The sequence below is a fragment of the Arvicanthis niloticus genome, chromosome 14 (assembly GCF_011762505.2).
Source record: "Arvicanthis niloticus isolate mArvNil1 chromosome 14, mArvNil1.pat.X, whole genome shotgun sequence".
In the NCBI taxonomy this organism is placed as follows: domain Eukaryota; kingdom Metazoa; phylum Chordata; class Mammalia; order Rodentia; family Muridae; genus Arvicanthis; species Arvicanthis niloticus.
In genome coordinates this window covers 46,103,653-46,109,656 of record NC_047671.1, presented here as the reverse complement: position 1 = coordinate 46,109,656, position 6,004 = coordinate 46,103,653, and positions in this window count along the sequence as shown.

The window sequence follows — 6,004 nt, the reverse complement described above, 5'->3', positions numbered from 1 at the left end:
TAAATTACTAGTTTACTTAATAAAGAGAAGGAAGGATTAGCTAAACACAAATTGTATTATCAAGTAAGAAGTGATAAAAGGGAAGCCATCAAAAGAAAAGAAAGCCTTAAAATACTGAGATTGTACACCGTGTGAATAAATGTGAAAATTGGTATCACATGAGTAATTTTTGAACAAATACAAGTTATCAGATTTACTCAGTGAAGAAAGCTAAAATTACTGAATTTTAAAAATAAAAAGTAAGTGTTGAAGTTATAATTCACACACACACACACACACACACAAAACCTTTAAATGTTTACCAAACTGAGCAGCACAGTTGTTTCAGAACACAAAAATAGTCTCAAAACAAGGAAAACTTTAAAAATTATTTTATGAAGCAAATGTAATATTAGTGCAAAAATCTGATTATCTTGATCTTAGATAAGTGCCTAAATCCAAAGAAATTTAATGAAATTGCAGAGTAATGCAGCATTGAATATTAATGTAAAACTATGAAATATTTACTATGAAAAGCATAATCCATTGCTATACCATGAAAATGATACATAATGACAAAACAAGAATGTAAGATATACTCTCTTTAGATAAATCTATGGATCAAGGCCTGCTGGCACACACATTTAACCACAGAGCGCAAGAAACTCAGTAACTCAACAGGGAAGTGCTTGCCTGGCATATGTAAGGCCCTGGGTTCAACCCCCTTGTTACAGAAAAGGAAAAGAGAAAGAATGATCATTACTGTTTTAAGCCAGTGAGTTCTGGCATAATTTGTGAAAGAGATGTAGAAAATCTGTTATGACACCAGACAATGAAATCTTGCATCATGGAAACAGTAAAATGAGACCAAGCCACATTTTATGAACAAGACAAGCAAATCTTTGACAGTAGCTGGGAGGGATTTGGGGGGAAGGGACTGAAGGGGAGCTGCCACTGAACAAGCATTCATGAGACTACACTGGATTTTTGTTTGATTTGGGGGAGCCATGCTAAATATTGGTAATTGTCTACTAGTTGTACACATGGTCAAAAGATCTTTTCTTTCTTGTGTGTAAACATGCTGGTCTTGTACTTGGCTAAACGGCAGTGACTGATTCAGAAAAATGTTAAGGCTCTCAGTCTTGGGGTTTGATCTGGGTCTTATGATGATGCTAAAAGACAAAGGGCGCTTGAGTTGAACACGCCAAAGACAGAGTGGAAGAAGCATTTATTCACTCCAGTGTATATGTCTGTCTTAGACAAAGTATTTCTCAATCAGCACAGCTCCTGGAAGAGCTGTGTAGAGTCTGATGAAAAGGTTGAAGTGGAGACGGGACAGGAGATAGGAGAATGAAGATGCCAAATGAATGTCGTTAGAGTCCTATACCCAGTGTCTCTAGATACTAGTAAACAGTCACCCATTGATAAAGAGACACTAGTACAGACACTGTACTGTCTGCAGTGAAGTCAGAGGCTAATGATGTATGATTTCTATGTGCCCTCTAAAATGGGTGATTTTTAGGTTGGATAGGGAACAGTACAGCTAGAGAGTATTGGGGTTTTCCTTGGTAACAAATCTGTCTTGTCATTGTGTGTTTTTGTGCATCTTAAACCCTACTAGCCTGAGGTAAGTCATCAGGGGTTTCTAATATGTAACTATTATAGCCTTGTGAAACCAATCTGTTGTTTTATGACAAATCTGAGAGAAGTATGCTTTTTTAAAAGGGGTGATGCTTAAGGGCCCACTATTTATCTGCCCTCTGTCCCCTTGTGACATCTTATTTCAGCAATGCATTTAACACTGCTGAAAGACACAAAACTAGCTTGGGACCTATGGAGAGTTAGCTCCTATTGTTGGACAGAACAAAGTAACAAAGTTAAAAGATGATTGCTTGTCCCTACACTTATTCACACATTTAAGACAGCAATAAAAATATCAATAAACTTTTCTGTGAAGCCAAATGTGCTGCAATCAAAGTTTGTATTGGAAACAAACATGGATCAGTAGCTAGGGAAATGGTCTCAAAACAAGCTGTGTGAAGGGAGTAGCCCTTCATGTACAGATACAAAACAACAGTCAGCAATGCTTCCATGATGGAGGCAGTGTGGAACTAACTACTCATGAATAGGCAGACACACCAAGATGCCGGGACAGAGACCCAGGCACAAAAGAGCATTAACATCCAGCAAAGGAGGCCATTATAACATGGACAAAGATGGTTGAATATTTCTAAATCTATTTTACTTTTTTAATCTTTTGACAGTTTCCTGCCTCTGTATAGTGAATTTTGGGCATTTTCCTCCCCTTTCATCCTTTTTCCTCCCACTCTCAGCAGTTCTTCTTCTACCTTCATGTCTTTTTAGTGTGGGAAAAAAAAAACACAACTAAGTCCATTACTCCCACTATACACAAAAATAAGCTCAATCTAAATGTAAAAATGAAAAGCATGAAATACAGAATTTATCTGTAGCTTGTTATTGATTTAAAAAGTTTCTAAGTAAGAATGAAAATCTGGTTGCAAAGGAAAAAAATGATAAATTTAACCTTATGAAAATGCATACAGTTCATTAAAACCCTGCAAACCAAGTAGATGGCAAGCAGCAAAGGGGGTGAAACGTGTGTACGATATATCATAAATAAAAGTGGAGCAGCCTTAAGATATTTGAAAACTTTCAAACAAAAGGGGAGACTGAGTATTGTGGTACACACCTAACATCCAGCACTCGGGTGACTGATGCAGGAGGATTGCTAGTTTGAAACTAACTTGGCAGAACCTTGTCTCAAAGAGTAAATAAAATTAAAGCAAATTCTTTTTTTTTTTTTTTTTCCGAGACAGTGTTTCTCTGTGTAGCCCTGGCTGTCCTGGAACTCACTCTGTAGACCAGGCTGGCCTCGAACTCAGAAATCTGCCTGCCTCTGCCTCCCAAGTTCTGGGATTAAAGGCGTGCGCCACCACTGCCCGGCTTAAAGCCAATTCTTAACAGAGCAATGAGCTAAAGACACACATGATGCATGACAGGAGTGTGCAGGAATTGCAAGTCATAGGAAACCATCTCACCTCTGCCTGTAATAAGAGGAATTCAAGTAAAATTAGCCTGACATAAAATTAATTTTCTATTAAAATAAAATCTTAGCAACACATTCTGTTGGCCAGGCTGGGAGGCAGTCTTACATGTTGCTGGGACCATAAACATCATAGCCCTTATGTTGTCATGCATCATGTGTGTCTTTAGCTCATTGCTCTGTTAAGAATTGGCTTTAAGCCGGGCAGTGGTGGCGCACGCCTTTAATCCCAGAACTTGGGAGGCAGAGGCAGGCAGATTTCTGAGTTCGAGGCCAGCCTGGTCTACAGAGTGAGTTCCAGGACAGCCAGGGCTACACAGAGAAACACTGTCTGGGGAAAAAAAAAAAAAAAAAAAAAAAAAAGAATTGCTTTAACAATCTCTGACAAAATTACATATGGATTTTCCTTTGAACACAGAAATGTACCCTGAAGGTACAGCTCCAGAAATTAGGACAAACATTTGGGTTTGGTTACTCATTGCAACACTATTTATTCATCCAAAGGATTGGAAATAACCTAAGTTTCTATATCCAGGAGGTTGGTAGAATAACTTGTGATATATGGAAAGATAAAAGCTGGGCATTTGGAGTAAATGGGACAAGGGGGAGACTCTTATGAGAGTATACTCAAATGTTACACCTGTACCTCTCTTTCACCATCAGACTATTGAAACAATGGACCCCAAGACATTAGAATTTCCCCAGGAATCTCATTCTGGGGAAAGGAAAACACCTAAATCCTAGGTCTGTGAGAGGGGAACCTTTTCTCCAGGAAAGAGATTTGCAACTTGTCAGACCTCCTTACAAAAGAATGAAACCAAGACAATGATGGGTCAAGGCCTAATCACGCGTAGCTCTTGCTTCTATTCAAAACTAAATTTCACACTGGAGCCTTGAAGATGAACTTGAGAGTGGACAGTGCTGGAGGTGTCATTGGAACTCTTGTCCCTTATGCTAATGTGACCACATTGAATAGACCTTTCTTTGTTTTTGTTTTTTTTTTTTCTATTAATTTGGTTCTTTAAATTGGCTGATGGGTACCCAAGCTGGGCTTGTTAGAAATGCTGGGGCACAATCTGACCCTCCCTGATTCCGATAACCATCCTGACGACAATAAAGCTTGTGTAAGGGACACAGAAGCAAGGTCCTTACCTCTGAGAAAGCCAAGATTGCCACTTCCCTGTTGTCGGCTGAGGCATATGTGAGACCTAAGAGTTCTTGTGGGTAGTTTGGGGTTTTTTTGTCCAACAGTGCTTTCTACATGGATGAGCACGTCATCTCGGTTTTGTCTTGTATAGCAACTGCTGCTAGATATGTACGACCATTTAGCACTTGAACTGAAGCTAATGTCCCTGGGAGCGTTTCAATTTAATATAATCTCGAATAATTTAATTTGAATTTAAGTAGTATCATGAAGCTAATGTTCACTGAGTTGAACAGTACAGATTTAGGGCAAAGTTTCTAGACCTCTGGTGTCTCGGGCCATCCTCAAAGGATGCATAAAATCATCTAAAATTATAGATGAGATAGTACACAGATACTCAAGAACAAGTATTAAATAAGTCTTGGCGGGTGTCTGCGGTAGTTTGAAAGTGTTTGGTAGGTGGGAAGTGGCACTATTAGGAGGTGTAGCCTTATTGGAAGAGATGCAGCATTGTTGGAGGAATTGCATCACTGTGGGGGTGGGCTTTGAGGCTCCAATACTCAGGCTCTGTCCGGTGTGGAAAGAGTGTCTCCCTCTGGATGCCTTTGGACCAAGATGTAGAACTCTCAGGTCCTCCAGCACCATGTCTACCTGCCCGAATGCTGCGATGCTTCCCATCAAGACAACAATGGACTGAACCTCTGAAACTGTAAGCTAGCACCAAGGAAATCTTTTCCTTTATAAGAGTAGCCTTGGTCACGGTGTCTGTTCACAGCAGTAAAACCCTAAGACAGTGCCTATGGGGAGAGGGTATAGAGTGAAGATGGAAAGGAAAGGAAAAGAAAAGAAAGAAAAGGAAAGGAAGAGAGGGGAGGGGGGGAGGGAAGAGAAAGCTTTCTTTGAACTAAAATATAATAGTGAGCCAAGGACTGAAGGGAATAACTCGGGTTTTTGCACACAAGGTATTAAAAAGATTGCACTGATTTTTCAAGGTTGTTCTCCGCTTTCAAAAAAATCTAAGACTTCCATAAAAATTGGGAAAAATCACTGACCAAAATCTATTCTCTAATCTTAGAACAGACAGGTTCAGAGAGGAGTGAAAATTAGATGAATACTAGGAAACCTGACATAATTAGGATTGGGAGTTGAGTGGTTCAGCTAAAAAATGAAAATTTTATAGACATGTGTGTATGTATGTACATATATATGTATGTATATATGTATATATGTATGGATATGGATGTGTATGTGTGTGTAAAAAGGTCTTAATATATGGCTCAGGGCTGGTCTCAAACTCACAATTCTCCTGACTCAGTTGCCCAAGTACTGAGGCTTTGTGTGAGTACCATCATATCTGCCAATGATATTTTCATATAATATTTTATTAATTCCTTGAGATTTCATACAATGCATTTTGATTCTATTTACCACATTCTTCTAAGATACACCCTCCACCTCACCATCTTCACATCCTTTTTTTTTTCTCTCTCTTTAAATAATTAATTAAATCCAACTTGTGCTGCCATCATATTCAAGTGAGAAGAGCAAGTGTGTGGGGCAGGTAAGGGCTTCGGGAGAGGAAAAATTAACACTAAGGATGTTTGAGAAAGCCACATGGAAATCAACTATTTTATAAACTTGCCAAATAAGTATTTTTTTCATGTAAAAGATTTTAAGGGATAATATTACTCTGAAAAGCCATAAACTGGGAATGAAAAAAATCCAGTTCTAGGTGTGTGGGAAATCTCTCCTCAAGCTGTTGGCCAGGGTACACAGAAACTTCTTGAGAGCAATACATTGTATCCTCACTGTTCTCG